Raw genomic sequence first — 18,184 nt, 5'->3', positions numbered from 1 at the left:
AGAGACTCCTTGGAGGCAATGGGAAAACTAGAAAATTGTCATGTAAGAAAAACTGAGGGGGGAAAAAAACCAGAACAACACAAAAATATGAAAATCTCCAACTCAAAAGGAGCCATCATCCAAAAACCTCAAGATGCTTTAAGAAATATAATACCAGGAAAGAGGATCAATTTTTTAAATTGGATTGTGGATTCACTGGGTGACATTAACAGTATTGAGCGCTGAGTTCAATGATGTTCAATGGTGCTTAAAATGAGAAAGTGGCCTCCGTTAATAAGATAAATCATTAAACAAAGACATGAAAAATGAAATAGATAAATATGAGAAAGAAATAGTTACAAATCTGCAAAATTTACAAAACGACCTAATCAGTAAAATAAAGTTTGGGATCAAGTTTATACTAAACAGTTGAGGGAAAGTCAGTTAACTGGAACAGGATACTGATGTGTTCATTCAGAAGAGAAAGACAATGAAAAACAGCAGTCAGGAGACACGGAGGAGAGAGAGGACCCAGCGCATGTCCAGTAGACATCTCAGAACTAACACTGGGAGAGAGCATAGTGAGGGGGTGGTTTGGCCAGCTTCCAGCTGCCATTTCTGGCCACTAAGCCCGGACTTTGCCCCACAAGAGTGCACTGTCACTGTCTGAAGGGGGTAGATTTCCCTGAGGGCAGTTTGTGGGTTTCCCCATAGGAGGAATGGGAGAAAAATGGAGGCAATGAGTGATTACTCCGCCATAACCTTGGAAAGTACTGACTTCCTGGTCAACTTCACACACTCCCAGAGGAAATCCCAGGTGGTCAATCAGCTGCTTTCCGGGACAACCTCACTCTTATAAAATGTCCAATAAATGGTCAGAAAAACACCAGGCACTCGAAGTCTGGAGCAGAGTAAATGAGAGGAACAACCTTAGAACAGCTCTGAAGGGCCCGCTCCGCGGATACAGCTCCTTGCTCTAAAGAACAGTCCGCAAAGCTAGAGTAGCATCAAGATAAGTGGTACCAGAGAGTACAAGTAAGAACAGCAAAATGGGAAAAAGAACCCATTTTAGATTCTCATTGAGCAGCATAATGTTTAAACCAAGAATCGACAACTGAAGGACCAACAGACAACCCTCCGTGATGCCATCAAAGATTTAGAAGGTGGGGCGCCTGGGTGGCTCAGTCGGTTAAAGCCGCTGCCTTAGGCTCAGGTCATGATCCCAGAGTCCTGGGATCGAGCCCCGCATCGGGCTCTCTGCTCAGCTGGGAGCCTGCTTCCTCCTCTCTCTCTGCCTGCCTCTCTGCCTACTTGTGATCTCTCTCTGTCAAATAAATAAATAAAATAAAATCTTTAAAAAAAAAAAAAAAGATTTAGAAGGTGAGTGGGGAGCCCAGTGTGGCAACTGAAGGTGTTACAAGAAATCTGTAAAAATAGTAAAGAGTATTTGAATGTTGGAAACATTTTTCTTCAAGAATGCCTCTCTCCAGGTGGATGCACTACTAAGGAAAGTTTGGTGTTCCTAAAATCAGTTGGTTGGGTTCAACCTTTGCTCTTCTGGAGACTGAAGGGGTGGAAATGGAGAGAGAAAGCATTACAAGCCACACTTTAACATTAGATTTCAGGAAACTGAATACAAACTTCTGCAGGGTGAAATTTGGAAGTGTGTGGCTGTTTGCCTGCAGGCACACCCCAGTGTGGGCTGTATGTTGGCTGTTAGAAATTTTAGTGAGAAATTATAGTTAGGAATATACAGAAAATATAGTTCTAGCAAGAAGTGTCAGAAAGCAGAATTAGGGTCTGGTAGAGCTGAAAAGGCATAAGGAAAACCTAGAAATGAGTGAGTCCCCAGATCTGCATTTCATTGTCCCCCAAACCTTGGCTGACTGCTAGACTTCATATGTATGGGTGAGACCGGATGGGCCAGGACACAAGGCAGCAGCTGGAAGAGGCAAGAATTGAGTGAAATTTTCTGCTGGCGCAACACACAGATGTAACATCCAGAAAGGAGCTGATACAACATTAAAACTGATTCGTAAGTGATGAGCTTTTAGAACCTCACCATCTTTGTTGCCTTTTTAAAAAGATTTTGTTTATTGGAGGGAGAGAGAACACAAGTAGGAGTTGGGGGGGAGAAGGATAGAGGGAGAGGGAGAAGCAGACTCCCCACTGAGCAAGGAGCCAGAGTCAGGACTCCATCCCAGACCTCTGAGATCACGACCTGGGCTGAAAGCAGATGCTTAACCGAGTGAGCCACCCAGGCGCCCCCACCATCTTTGTTTTTAACACAATTAATTTTAGTTGTAGGTTTATACAATATAATGTGGGTAATGGCCGTGCTGAACAACGGGCTTCTAAGATTTCTGAAAATGTAACAGTTGGTTCCTATGAGCATCTTCAAGTCGGCTCCAGATGTCACTGGTCACCCCCTTCTTGGATAGGGTGCGTTGGTACCTGGTTAGCTTATCTGTCTCCCAGAATGACCCACCATGTGCAGTACCAGATTGGGTTGGCTGCTAGAGAAATCTGAGCAGGAACTGGAACGTGAAGCGATGCAGGAGCCGTCACCATCAGGTGGGCGTGGAACACCAAGCACCACGTAGGTCGGGCAGGTGATCTCTGGCGTGCTGGCTCATCTTACCCGGATGGCAGGGCAGCCCATCTCCAGTGTCTCCCGCCATTGCCAGATACTCTTCTGATTCCTGGGCCAGGCAGCTGTATCCCTCCCTGGCGGAAGCTTGTGGTCACCTGCATTTGCCAAGTTAGATTCTGTGAGACACAGACCAGGTTCCGGTCTTTCCCCGTGGGTTCCCACTTGTTTCCATTGTTAAGGCTTGTACAGTGAGAGATTCTGGAAACAAGCAGAGATGTGACAAGTGAGACACAGAGCTGGGGAGATGGCAATTCTCCTGACTCTGTGTGTGTGTATGTGTGTGTGTGTGTAAGACCCAGAACTCTGAGGATGAATGACACCCAAGAATGCTGTCTTTTTTTCTACCAAAAATATCCCAAATCCACCCAAATAACTTTTTTGGTCTTCTCATCTTCTGTATTATCTCTCCTCTGTAGCCAGAGATATCCTGGTTATGTTTAGCCAAATGATGCCACTCCTCTCCTCAGGCACCATGACTCCCATCTCTCTCAGTATGAAAGGCAAAGTCCTCACCAAATGATCTCCGCAACCCTACACAGCGTAGTTCCTAGCTGCCTCTCTGACCTCACTTCCTACAATAGCCCTCTCCATACACACTTCGCACAGCCTCACTGACTTCCTGCTGCTTTCAGAGTTCAAGAGGACCATGCCCATCTCAGAGCTTTTGCCCTTGCTCTCCCCTCTGCCTGACATGCTCTCCCCCCGGAACCCTCTATGGCTCAGTACTTCACCTCCTTCAGGTTTTTACCCAAGTAACACCTTCATGCCTTCTTATTTAAAAATGGCCCCACATTCACAATCCTCTTTCTCCTTCCCCATTTCAGCTTCTCCCAGAGCCCCTATCACTACTTCAGGTTTGATATATTATACTTATTTATTTTGCTCTCTGTCTCCCCTTGCTAGAACATAGTGCTATTGAAGGCAGGGATTTCCACTTGCTTTGTCCATAGTCAAGTTTCCAATGGCTGGAAGGAAAATCTATGCTCAACAAATGCTTGTTAAGTGAATTAAATTTTCTAGCTGGTTCTTGCTGATACAGAAGGAAGATTTTGCATGCATACCTGGACAAACACATACATACGTAGTATAAGGTACCTGACCAGCTTAATGAACTCTCTTGGTCTTAAGTATTAATTTTGTTTACCAACTTAATTCTCTCAGCGTAAGTTTATACAAGAATATCAAATCATCCCTTCCCTGAGGCAATGAGCCCCAGACCAACCTAGCTGCTTTGTAAACGGTGGGAACGTTCAAGTCTAACCAGAGGTAGAAAGAGAAGTCAGGTTCTCAAGCAATGTTTTTAAAATGTGATTCAGCCACAATACAGAAAGGCTCTGAACCTCAACAAGAGGAAAAACCAACAGTCTGCTCCCAACAGCAGTTGTCCGTCAGCCACATTGCAAGGCCAAACTACAGGGGCCAAACGGATCCCTGTGTGACGGAACACAGGAGCGGACCATATTAGGAACCCGTCATCATTGGAAAGATATCCAAATGCTTTATTTCTTCTTCAGCTCCTTATTTAGAACTTGCATATAATTCCTAAGTGAATAAATAAGCATAGATTGTTGGGTCCACAGTCCAAAGAGCTTAGAGATGACTGTTCCAGAACAAGGTATGGTCAACTCTGGGGCATATGAACCCTTTTCAGAATCTAATGAAGGCTGTAGGCACGCCCCCTACAAAACTGTATAGAACTATATAGTTATAAATTTACATAAATCTCTATAAATCATGCTAACCATCAGAGGCTTGACCAACTCCTGGAGGCTCATCCATATATCTTTTATGGGAGCATATACTCCAAAGTGAGAATCCTTGATCTTGATAGAAATGTTGGTTTGCCTTCAACTGGAGTTGAAGGGCAGTGAATTTTCTGTGCCCATTTTACTGAAATGAGCTGAACAAAGAAAATGTCAACTTTATCTCCATGGGTGCGAAAGAAGTAAGACCTAACAAAGGGTTTTTGAGACAGCAACTCACACTGGCTGCGCATACCCTGACCGGGCAGCAGGGGGCAGCGGAGCACAAGAAAAGCGGGACCGCTATAGCATTTTGAACAAAGAATGTTTTTCAGACCCTCACCGATCAATACCTATCCCCACCTTTCCCTTACTCATTACCCACCTACCCCCCAACTACCTACCTACTCCAACTGTAAACCCACTCACTAGCTATACCATAGCCCGTATGACTCACTCACTCTCTGCTCCCTACCTACGCTCACCCACACCCATCCCCACTCTCTACCTACACCATCCCCCAAATAGTATAAATCTGAACTCATCATCAAAAGAATTGGCATCATTGCAATGATCTGCTTTTCCCTGCAGAGGTACTGGATGTCTTTCTATTTATTCAAATCTTTTATGACTCTCATCTTAGACCTTTGTGGTTTCTGGTAGTTTTGGGGGGGTTGGTTGGTTGGTTGGTTTTTTATGCATTGTTATTGTGAATAAAATTTTTCCATGATATATTCAAAATTATTATTACAGTGTAGAGAAAAACACTGGAGATATATATTTTTTCATGTGGGCCATTGTTCTGAACTCTCTCTTCCCAGTTTGCCCCACGATTCTCTTGAGTCTTCTTCCAAATGTTGTCAGAGATGCAAAGTTGTTTCTTTGTAACCAGGGCAAGAAGAGTGATTTTTAACAGTGTTGAATAGAGCAAGGAACAAAATGCATCCTTTGTAGGTCCCCCCCCACCCCCGCCATCTTCCCACAGCTTCTTGGCCTTCCCTTCCCTTTTCCCCTTCCCTCCGGCTCCCTTCCAAGGTCCCCAGTCTCTCTGGGCCAATCTTTGCCAAACATGTCCACTGTCACTTTCTGCCAGTCTGATTTTCGCTCTGTCCTACACCAGTCAAGGGCTCCTCCGGCTGGTGTTTGCTGGGGCTCAGAACACAGGGCGGGTGGTGAGAGGTAAAAGTCATGGTCTCTTCTCTTGAATTGTGCCATGTTTAGATGTGACCCCTACAACTGAGGCTGCTCTCTGGACACCAGGAAAGGAAGGAGGCTGAGCTAAAGCCATCAAAGTGGAGGGCTGGCCCAAGGAAGGAAGCAGGAGCCCTGAGGTAGCCACCAAAGCCAGCCCTACCAGCCCTGTCCTTGTCATGGCAGAAGACCAAGTGTTTTCTAATTTAACCAGCTGCATCTACTTCTTGACGCTGAAAGCATCCTGTATTTGGATGGTGATGAGTCAGGAATATCCCAAGAAAGCTTCACTCAGCAATTTTTTATTATCATTGTAAGAGTCCAGGGCAGGCCATCCCAAAATGGACCAAAATAGCATAATGAATATTTTGAATAAAATCTACTTGGGGAACAACCAGTGGAAGACCCTCCCCAGAACTTCCTCTGCTCCTCTGAAAGCAGGAAACAAATCTCCCATGTAAAAAATACTCTCCCTGTACTAAGAAATAAAAAAGACACCCTTATCACCAGAGATAGGGACTTTCAAGTATAGAAGGCTGTAGAAACAAACCTAATTTTTTTCTAATCTACTACCTCAGCCCAAATTCTGCCTAGAATTCCCTACTAATTAAAGCTTCCAAACACCTATTTGGGTTTTTTTTTTTAATCCTGTCAATTCCTCACAAGTTTATTGTCTCTGTCTAAAATGTATAAACACTGTCTGCCTTGATCATTCCCTCAAGTCTCTATTTCATTATTGGGCCTCATGCACATGTAATAAAGCTGGTTTTTTGGGGGGCACCTGGGTGACTCAGTCAGCAGAGTGGCAGACTCTTGATTTCAGCTTAGGTCATGATCTCAGGGCTGGGATGGAGCCCCAAGTGGGACGCCCCGCTCAGCAGAATCTGCTTGAGGACTCTCCCTGTCCCTCTGCCCCTCCCTCTGTCACATGCTCTCTCTCTCTCTCTCTCTCTCACCCCTCTCTAAAATAAATAGATAAATCTTTTTTTAAAAAACTGTTTTTTTTCCCATTTATCTATCTCATATCAGTTTAATTCCTAAACCAGCCAGATTCTTGAGGGGAAAGAAAGAAATTTCTCCCCCCACTACATCATTAACTAGGTGCCAGGTAATCTGCTTACCCCTTTATCAAGATTGACAAGACTACCAAAGGTAAAAGCCATAAGGGAAAAGACTGATAAGTGTAACCACATAAGGAAGTCAAGTGGTAACTGAAGAAAATATATTTCTAAAAATCTAGTAAAAGCTTAATATCCCTCCGCACTTAAAAAAAAAAACAAAAAACCAATTTCAACCCCACAGTTTCAAACTCATGAACTATGCCAACAGGTCATTTTCACCCACCCAAGTCAAAATCAAAGTATGTTGGAGATACATAGCGTCTTCAGGGATAAAAGGAAACAGATACTCCCATAGGCTGTGAGACCCACAGAGGCACAATCTGTTTGGAATTCAGATTTACAAAATACGGAAGCATTTTAAATACACACCACCACCGACACAGCAACTGTTCTTTAAAAAAAAAAAAAAAAAAAAAAAAAAAATTTAAAAACCTCGCAGACAAACTCATCCCTTTCTAACAACTAATTTACTGAGTCTCTTTAGGTCACAGTTTATTGGATGTCGGAATATTTATTCTCTACTTGCAGGTGGATGAACTTCGGGCACAGCGATTGGCACACACACGGGACCCATGTGGATAAGTATAGGAATAAATATCATCCAACCGGGGGGCTGAGGACAGAGGTCCTCTCCTTCATTTAAATTTTTCCTACAGTTCCAACTAGATACAAGATTATGAGATCAATAATGAGTAAGAAGAAAAGGCTTTTTTAAAATAAGACATAAAAACGCATATCTGATCCACGGTATCCAGTTGCTTTACCCTAAATTGCCTCTAGAGGGCAGTGTCTCGCTCATTTTCTCGGGCTGGGACACAAACCCAGGAAAATGCCATTCAGATTAAAATTGTGGCTGGTTAGGCAACTGGAAGGACCTCCTCTGTGCAGAAATGTGTTCAAACCCAGTGATGGGTTAGGGAATTAGCTTCAGTTGAAGAAACGCCCAATTGCTCACACTGACCAATGTAGCAAAGTGTGTTCTTAAGGTGGAAGAGGGACCTGTGGTCTGTTTGATTGTGAGATTAGTACTGACCAAATGGGCCAGAAATATGCCAGTTATTTACTGAGGGCTACCAATGCTTGACTACAGATAGGCACTGCCTGGCCCGAGCAGAGATTCAAATGCCATGCATGAGTAAAAAACACAGAGTGGAATCCAAGAGGGGCACGGTGGTCTGGACAAAAGCCTGAGCCTCTGAGGGTGGCCTCCTTCCTCTGCACCCCTTTGCAGGCATTGAGAGTCACCGGGGCCCCACAGGGGAGGCAGGAACCCTCCCAGGCTCCGCCATAGAAGCCCACTCTCCCTGTGCCTCCAGAGCCCAGCTCTCAAGAGTCTTCCCCTGAACCTTGCAGGACAGCATTAAAAAGACACGTAAATAGGGGTACCTGGGTGTCTCAGTCGGTTAAGAGTCTGCCTTTGGCTCAGGTCATGATCCCAGGGTCCTGGGATGGAGTCCCACATCCGGTGTGTGTTGGGGGTGGGGGATGGGAGGGTCTCTGCTCAGCGGGAAACCTGCTTCTCCCTCTGCCTGCCACTCCCCTTCTTTGTGCGCTCGCTCTCTCTCTCTCTCTCTCTCTCTCTCTGTCAGAAAGAAAGAAAGACACTTAAACAGTAAACAGGAGAGAAAGCAATAGGAAGGAACAAAAGTCAGGTGGTGGAAGTAGAGAACAATGAATCGTCACAGAAGCAATTTAGACTGGAGACTTGGAAAGCACAGGGTTATCGGGAAGACATTAGATTTATTGTGAATCATAATATCTATGGAATGAAAGGAAACGGTTAAAGAAGCTCTCTCTCACTCTGCTCTCTCTGTGTCTCGCCTACAAAGTACAGGAAAGGAGTGCTGGAAAAAATTACTGCACAAATGCAAGGGGCGTGGGGGGTGTTGAGAGGAGCGGCTACAAAAGAAATCTGCCATCTCCCTCTTGCCAGCAAATACGCTTGAGTTTTATCTCCCTGGGGGAATAGGGGGAACAGAAGATGCGCTCTGGTGTGGACTGCAGACAGGAGTGTGGCCGCTCCCCGGGACAGGACACCTGCTCTGCAGAAGGTAATGGAAGAAACACCCCTAGGAGTCCAGACTCCACACACAATGAAAGAATGCGACAGATGGAAATGCATCGCTTCAAAGCAGCTTCTCCTGCAGGTTTAGAAAAATGAAGTATCTTCAATGGAAAAGGACATGTTTAACAGGTTCAAGGATTGGGCTTCAAGCTGCAATAAAGATGCAAAACAGATAAGAAATTACACCAGCAGTTCTTTCTCCATAAATCAGCGTAGAGATCTGAAGGGCCGTGGTAAGGGAAACAACGTGTGAGCTGCTGCCCATGGAAATCAGGTGAATATCCAGAATATTTCCTCCCTGGAGAGAAGTTTTGACAGGATTCGGGACAGACAGGTTCAGCCACAAACTCAGAACTCAGCGGGGACCGTCTGTTCCATGTGGTTTTTCTTCCTTCCCTCCCATCACCTGTGCGAAGAGATCCCTCAGGAGGAGGGGGGACCTCACCCTGCTTTCTTCCTGGCCTCTAAGTGAGGGTCACTCAGAGGCTGTAATCCACAAGAGAAGCAGGGTTGGGGAAGCTGGTATTGGGGGTGAGGGTAGGAGTGGGATTGGGCAAGCCCCTTAGGATGATACGGAATGATAGGACATAGCAGCAGCTGAAAAGACCCCACAAATTTGAGCTAAGAGCCCACACATGTGAGTTAAAGGGCTCCTAGCTGCAAAGCTACAGTTATTTGGAGGGGAAACTGGGCACTCAGATTAGGAGTACTATTTAGGTTTAAATATAACCAGTATGGGGATGCCTGGGTGGCTCAGTCAGTTAAGCCCTTGCGTTTGGCTCAGGTCATGATCCCAGGGTGCTGGGATCCCAGGGTGCCCACATGGGGCTCCTTGCTCAGCAGGGAGCTGGGTTCTCCTTCTGCCTGCCTCTCCCCTTGCTTGTGACAAATAGAGTCTCTTAAATACATAAATAATTAATAAATAAGTAAAATCTGTATGAAAGTAATTAAACTTAATATTGCAGAAACCATATTTTTAGGGAAAAATAAACACATGTTTTGACAAAGAATTTTTTTCTGATTTATGAATTTATATGTGAAAATCCTTAAACAAGTCTTACAATGAATCCATTTGAAGGAAGCCTACACAGCAAGTGTGATAAGCGGCTCCCTCTGCGGGCACCCCCTTCCCCTGCCCCAAGGTATGGGCTAAGAGCCTCACGAGACATGCATGGCCCAGGGGATGTGCCCACAAGGGGCATTGTGAATGTACCTCTTTCGTTTCTTTCTCATTTGCAGGTAGCCAGAAGTTTCTACACATCCCATCTAGCTAGACCTCCCGCGCATTACGTTTATGTGCACAATGAAAGTATCTATTGACAACTTAGTTTGGGGTTTGTATGGATCCTTTCACATTCCTTATTTAGTCTGAATTCAACCTGCCCCTTCACTTGTTTCCCTGACAAGCCAAACGCTATTTTGAACGTCGACTTTTGCAGATGGTGTGTGTAATCTGACCAGTTTTTGTCTCCTGGTCCAATTTGAGTCAGTTTCAACTGCCTTTGAAAGCGGAAGACACATTTCTCTGACTGTTTGCCTTCGGAGTGTCTGATAATAGATGATCGCCAAAAAGAGTTTAGAACATAATCAGCTTGAGATGAAAAATATCAATCTCATTTTTTTGTTGTTTCACAACAGCTGCTGCCTCAAAAACGTATCCATTTTGCTATATTTATTGTCATGTCGTTCATACTATTTGCCATAAATCTTCAGCAAATTATCTGTTTCTCATGCATTGCCCACAAAAAAAAAGTGCTACGCTATTTCAGCTTCTCAATTGATAGGTACTTTCCTACAAAAATTAGAGAGCTTCCAACGGTGTGTCTGATACATAACTTTTGCCTTGTCCTCATTTCCAAGAGACACGGACATCTAAGAAAGTAACAGAGCTTGATAGGCAGCAGATTTCTATATGAATAATGTTTCCCAATTGAGTGTCAAATTTAAGAATCTTACTTTTAAAGTACTTGCAACTAATCAGTGAGGCAGGATGACAAAGAGATACATCTCCATAAAAGTGATATTTTAGGAACACGAATATGAGCTTATTGATTTTTTCAAAACTATTTAAAAATACTTACCAAGCATCACAGATGCTGAGTACTAAGGAAAAAAAGATGAAGTCAAGGCTTTTGCTGTCCAAGAAGGGAGATGTTCCAGAAAGGGGGATGGGGGATGATGCGTGCAGAGACAGCCAGGAATGAAAGCGATGACACTGAGAAGTGCTGAGGCAGGAAGGGGCACGGGAGTGGGGGAGCTGAGGGTAAACAGGTGGGCGGGCAACAAGGGAAATCTGTCCCAAATGTCATGGAAACGTCTCTGAAAGGTATCCTGTAGGAGCGGAGCACCTCAGGGTACGACTGGAGGCCAGATGCTAGATAGAAAGACCACCGTGGCAGACCTCAAAGGAGAAGTGGGAAGAAGGAGGGAGATATGGGAAGTCCTTATGAAGCAGAATGAGTAGGACTTGAAAACAAGTATGTTTGTCCATTTGGGAAGACTCAAACCCAGGATATCTCTCGGGCTCTGGGCCTGAACGAGACCTAAATGTTGAGATGCTCTGAGCAAATGGAGGAGAGAGGGGACGCAACTGGTTTGAAGAGAAAACAATGTGTTTAGCCAAATGATACCTTGAACTTCAAGTGCCTGGAACTCAGGAGCAACATCAAGGTGGGAAGGGGAGATCTGGTAGCCATGTGCATGTGAGCAGAATAGGTCGTGAGTGTGCATAAAACTGCTCAGTTTCTGTCAAATGAGGGGAAAGAGAGCTGAAGAGTGAGCCCATCAACACAGACACCCACAAACAGGAGGAAGAGGGACTCATCAAAAATCCACAAGAAATAGTGTGGCTACCATGATGCTCCGCCTCCCGACCTCACCAATCATCCCTAAATGGCCAATCTGTGTCCTTCACTCCCCAGTCCACCTGCCCCACCCCAGCTTCTTCTGCAACAAACCCCAAGACATCATAGCCGCTCATCCCTAAGCAGTTGAGGGCACAGCCCCAAAAGAGGTTTTGTGGGTCCCTGTTCACGCTTTCTTTGTCTCAAGGGCTTTTTCTTTTGCTCCTATTCTTGAATTTCTTACCCTAACTTCAGAGAGTTCAATCACAATTCCTTTTTTGTTGCTTTATTTTATTTCTGTTTTGTAAAAAGAGTTTCCCTGTGCATTTTGGTTGGAAGAGCGAACCAACAGCTTTTCTAGCACTGTTTGCAAAGTGATGAAAATGGTCTGTGTTTTCTCAGATCTGCCTCTTCGGCTTCCCTCCCTCATATCAATCTCAACCTTGGATTCTACTGGAAGGTTTTCCCTCCTCCATGAGGATCTCTGCTTTTGAAAGAAAGCGCAATTTGTTGGTTTGGAGAACTTACAGGTCTGACTTCTCCAGCACCTGCAGACCTTCCACACTGCAGGCTCCTCATGAGAACCCCCACCCCCCACCCCTCACCCTGAGTTTCCTCTGGCCTCTGTTAAGCAACCCCCCCAACCCCCCACCCCATGAAGAGGTCCTGCCTCAGGGCCCTGTCCCCATGCAGGTGCTGGTTCTGGGCTGCAGATGATTTGATCCTAATGCTGTTTGTGCAATGTTGGGCGTGGCGGGGGAGGGGGAGGATTCCTTGTCCCTGACGCTCTTAGAAATGTTGTCTGCCTGACTTTGGCTGTGCTTTCCTAAGCCTCTGTTCACTTCTGTGGCCCATTGGGGAGATTCAACACCGACCATCTTCCTGGAGTTCTTAGAAACTAGGATTCTACCTTTTTTTTTTTCTACTAGGGCTGGATAACTACTAAGAGATAAAATTGTGTGTGTGTGTGTGTGTGTGTGTGTGTGTGTGTGTGTGTATTTATATATAAACTGAAGACATGAATACCCTTCTCTTTCCTGAAGGAACAGTATAAGAATAATAAAGCAAGGAGACCTGAGTTCAAATAAGTAAAGAATTAGCATTTAGGAGGCCCTAATTGATAAACCTCACTGACAGTTGCCTTCTCTTTTAGAAAGTTAATTGGTGTAAATTTTTCAAAATGGCATTTTTTAAAAGTCAATGCAAAAACTGGGATGGTTATTATCATTCCTTTTCTTTCATTTGTCCTTTGCAGCTGTCTTGGTCCTTTTGGGTGGCTATAAGAGGATAACAGACTGGGTGGCAAATATACAAAGACATCTGTTGCTCCATTCCAGAGGCCGGAAGTTCAAGGTCAGGGTACCAGCATGGTCAGGTGAGGCCCCCCACCAGCTCATACTTCTCCCTGTGTCCTCTCATGGTGAAAACCCTAGGGAGCTGTCCGGGATCTCTTTCCAAGGGCATTAATCCCATTCATAAGGACTCCACCCTCATGATGTAAGCACCTCCCAGAGGCCCCACCTCCAAACACCATCACCTTTGGGGGTTAGGATTTCAGCCTATGAATGTGGGGGGAGGGACACAAACCTTGAGAACACAGTAGCAGTCCCCAGATGTGCTTTGCACAGATCATCTTACCTGGCGCTCATGGCATCTGTGTGAAGTAAGTGGACAGGTCCTATGACCTTCATTAAAGCCAACAGTTAAATGGCTTTCCAGAGAGTGAGTCTAGGTTACATCTCAGTCTTCCAGAACCAGCAGACTGTTCCATCTGGAGACGTGAAGGGCGAGCAGGAGCCGCATCTCTGGCTCGTTGCTGGACCCATCCCAGGCCCCACTGGGGGGGACAAGCGGGTTCATAGCCTCAGTCCAAGAATGCTGGGAGGGAGCCCCCCGGATGTCACTCATTTTACCTATAGAAGCTAGCACCTGCCATTTGTAGAGAAATTTTGCAATGAAAATAATTTCTTTTATTCTCTCCTCTAAAAGTGCCAACACCCTCATTTTCCATGCCAGTTATATAACTGGGGTCTCATTTGCAGAGAAGACAGACAGGGATGGCTGGTTGGTAGACGTTTGTCATCACTGTCATCTATGTCCTCTTGAGAAGGGATTCTCAAACTTGAAAGAGCTGAGTCTCCTGCTAAAATGCAGATTCTGCTTCAGGAGATCTGGGGAGAGCTCCCGAGTCTCCGGGCCTCACAGACTCCCAGGTGACGTCAATCCGGGACACCACACGGGCAGCGTGGAGCCTCCCGACGCCCACTCACACGCTGACCCATCAGAATCACCTGGAGGCCTGGTTAAAACTCAGACTGGTAGGGCCCCACCTGAGAGGTTCTGATCCGGTAGGCCAGGAGCTCGAGAATTTGTATTTGTAAAAACATCCCAGCGGAGGCTGCTACTGCTGGTCTAGGGACACTTTGATGTACTTGTTGATAAAGTTTAAGGGTTATTTGCATATTCATTTTAAGTCCTGTAGGCAGAAAGTTCTTAACCATCTACAAGATCAATTTCAAATTCAACCACCCTAAAATTGAAAACATCTGTGTTCTTTTTCATGCCCACACCTATGGCTATAGATTGAAGCAGTGCACTTTGGAGGGAAATATTCATTTTCTTAGAGTTGTTGATTAACAAATAATTACTTTTATCAGCTGCAGTAACATGCTATATTCATTAGTCTTCAAATCGTTTCACTGAGTTGTAGCAAGTTAGAAAGAGCACTTCACAGCCCAAACCCAGAAAGGGCACTGCAAAGTACTTTTTTACTCCAAGATGTGGGTGCAGTTTTCCGGCACAAGCAGCAGGGGGCAGCAACGCCGCCGGTATTTCACACGGGCTGGGAACAATAAAACTAAATAGAAACATGGAGCAGTGGCATTTGGCTTTGTAATTGGAGCAAAACTGAATGGCCCGCGTAAGGATATAATAGTTATAATTAAGATATTGCGATTTACCAGATCACAATAGTTCCAGAGCCTTAATGTCTTAATTCCAAAAGAGAAAGATAACGGTACAAATATTTTAGTGAAGTGTAAAATACAAAACTACTACTGTAAGGCACATAAGAAATAGATGAGCCTTAAATGTTTCTTTAATAGAAATATGTTCTATGAATTTACTTGAAAATCTCGATGAACTACTTTTATCATTTCGTGCAGAAATATCTGTGGTGAACAGTGCTTTCCCCTTCTTGCCTGAGCTGAACTGAATCTGGTTGCCTCTGAGGAGCTCTGCTGAGAAGTCACTTGTCCTCTGCCCACTCAAGGAGTGGCTGCTCTCGTTCTCACAGCTGTCCTACTTTCAGGCTCCCAGGGAAGCGACGGTCCAATTTGGTCCTTGCTGTCACTTCCTCCTTCCGTGCCACCACATGCCCCCTGCCCAACAGGTGGAAGTTTGCTGCCCATGCTATGGACTCTAGCCCCTGCCCCATCTGACTAAAGGGACCCACTGAGGTCACCGTGCCTCGTTCCTTAAAGATTTTAGCTCCTGGCTCCTGGTCGGTCCCCAGCACTTCTGCTACATTTGAAATATCTCCATATCTGTGGGATGATCCCTCCAGGACCCTGGCCACTCTGTCAGCTCCTCCTCAGCTCCAGGATCCTGCTGCCCACCCAGCATCCATCACATCACAGGCTTCCTCATGCTCAGACCTGTGCACCCTCGTTACCTCAATTTCCGGCAGCCCGCTCCCCGCCACGCACCTGGGATTTCCCAGCCATTCATCTGCAGGACAGTGATTCACTGACCCCCCATGGGACCCACCACCACGGCTGCCAGATCTGCCCTCAATGCCTCCCTTCTTTCTCTTCCTCCTGTCCCCTCCCCTGCCAGCTTAGACCCAAGAGCCCACCCTTGTAACCATCCCCTCCCCACACCTCCGATGCTTCCTCCGGTCCTCCCACCGCCTCCCTTTCTCCTCCAACTTACAGCCCTCTGCCTTCAACCTCAATCTCAGCCGAAAACCTCATTTTCTTTCCCTTTTTATTGAAATACAGTGGACATAAAATGTTATACTAGTTTCAGGTGTACAAATCCAGACTTGATAAGTCTACGCAGGACTCTGTACTCACTGCTGTAAGAGGAGTCACCATCTGTCACCGTACAGTGTTATGACAATATCGCCTGCATTCCCCGTGCTGTACCTTTCATCTCTGTGACTGATGTATTTTGTAACTGGAAGTTGGTACCTCTTAATCCCCTTTATTTTGCCCATTCCCCCACGCCCCTCCCTTTGACAACTTTGTCCCCTGTATTTAAGAGCTGGTTTTTTGTTTGTGCCTTTGTTTTGGTTTTGAGATTCCACCTAATTGAAATCGTATGGTATTTGTCTTTCTCTGTCTGACTTATTTCACTTAGTGTAATACCTCTAAGTTTATCCATGTTGTTACAAATGACAAGATTCTTTCTTATGGCTTCATAATACATCCATACGTATATTATATGTATGTAATACATATATGTATCACATCTTCCCTATCCATCACCTATAGATGGATACTTGGGTTACTTCCATATCTTGGCTATATTGTACATAATGGACATGGGGAAGCATGTATCTTTTTGAATTAGTGTTTTTATATTCTTTGGGTAAATACCCACTAGCAGAATTACTAGGAAATTTTCAGTCAAAAGAGACATCTGTATCCACTGCCTACATGTGTCTGCCCAAACCGGCCTTCCCTCCCATCACTCTGCATGAACTGTCATTCTCCTAACCAAGGCCGAATCCTTCAGCTGAACACTAAACTCCGTTTTTTCCCACCGTCTCAAGGACGGGGCTCTGGCAACTATCTTCCCACTCTCTTCTGCATTGTTGGCTTTCTCCTCTTCTGCGTCACTCCCAACAGGAAACAAACAAGTATATATTTCTCTCATCCTGTAAGAGACAGACAGAGAGAAAGAGAGAAGCAGGAATGGAGGGAGGGAGGGAGGGGGGATGAGAGGAGGAAGGGAGGGAAGATGCAGGGAAGAGAGGAGGGGGAAGGAAGGAAGAGAGGGACGGAAGGAAGGAAGGAAGGAAGGAAATGGAGGAAGGAAGGAAATGGAGGAAGGAAGGAAAGAAAGGAGGGAGGGAGGGAGAAACCTCTGTTAACCTCACGTCTCCCTCTAACCTCTGCTCCATTTCTTAGGTCCTATTTAAAGACAAACTTCTGCTTTGTCAAAGATTATTTGGCCACAGAGTCGAGGGTCCATATCTGGGCTCTCGACTCTGTTCCACTGGTCGGTGTGTCTGTTTCTATGCCAGTACCATGCTGTCTTGGTGATCGCAGCTTTGTAGTAAAGCTTGAAATCAGGTAACGTGATGCCCCCAGTTTTTTCTTTTTCTTTTTCAACATTTCTTTAGCAATTCAGGGTCTCTTCTGGTTCCCTACAAATTTTAGGATTATTTGCTCCATCTCTTTGAAAAATACCGGTGGAATTTTGATCAGAATGGCATTGAAAGTATAGATTGCTCTAGGCAGTATAGACTTTTTTTTAAATTTTTTTTTTTTAAGACTTTGAGAGAGGTAGAGAGAGAGCACAAGTAGGCAGAGTAGCAGGCAGAGGGAAAAGGAGAAGCAGGCTCCTCAGCAGAGAGTCCAATGTGAGGCTCAATCCCAGGACCCTGAGATCATGACCTGAGCCAAAGGCAGAGGCTTAATCGACTGAGCCACCCAGGCGCCCCCAGTATAGACATTTTAACAATGTTTATTCTTCTGATCCAAGAGCATGGAATGGTCTTCCATCTTTTTGTGTCTTTTTCAATTTCTTTCATGAGTGTGCTGTAGTTCCTCGAGTACAGATCCTTTACCTCTTTGGTTAGGTTTATTCCCAGGTATCTTATGGTTCTTGGTGTTACAGTAAATGGAATTGATTCTCTAATTTCCCTTTCTGTATTTTCATTGTTAGTGTATAAGAAAGCAACTGATTTCTGTACATTGACTTTGTATCCTGCCACATTACTGAATTGCTGTATGTGTTCTAGTAGTTTGGGGATGGAGTCTTCTGGGTTTTCCATAAAAAGTATTGTTGGGGTCTGTTATCAAAGGAACAAGACTGAGACAAAGTGAACATTATGCAAAGCCTTATTTTATTAGAAGCATTATTAGAATTTATTAGAAGCATTAGAAGTTAGACCGATGGCCAGGGAAACGAGACTGAGACAAAGTGAAAGTTATGTAGAGCTTTATTCTATGCCAAGCATTTGAAGTCAGACTGACCGGCCAGAGCTGCCTCCGAAGAGAGCGACCCCCTCCCAATCTCACAGGCTGGTTTTGTAGGGCATAACCGCAGACCCAAGGTACATGGCTTCTACTGTTAAGGTGTTTACTCCCGGAATTGATACCCGGAACCATACCAGGAACTACGGGGGCATTTATTCCCAGAATGAAGTCTGTGGATGTAAACAACAATATGGCTACCTAGGCAATATGGAGTCGCTCTGGCTAAGCAGGGCCTAATAGTTAAATGGGTTTTAACATTAAATTGGCTCTAACATTTCTCCCTTTTTTTGGATATTAGTCAATTCCTTGACTTTCAGCCAGTTCTCAAGGGTAAAAACAGGCTGACCTGAGGTGTCGTTAACCTTGAGTGTTGTTTCCAAT

Source organism: Mustela nigripes, chromosome 7, assembly GCF_022355385.1.
Source record: "Mustela nigripes isolate SB6536 chromosome 7, MUSNIG.SB6536, whole genome shotgun sequence".
NCBI lineage: Eukaryota > Metazoa > Chordata > Mammalia > Carnivora > Mustelidae > Mustela > Mustela nigripes.
The sequence above is the reverse complement of the archived record's forward strand: the minus strand, read 5'-3'. Positions refer to the sequence as shown.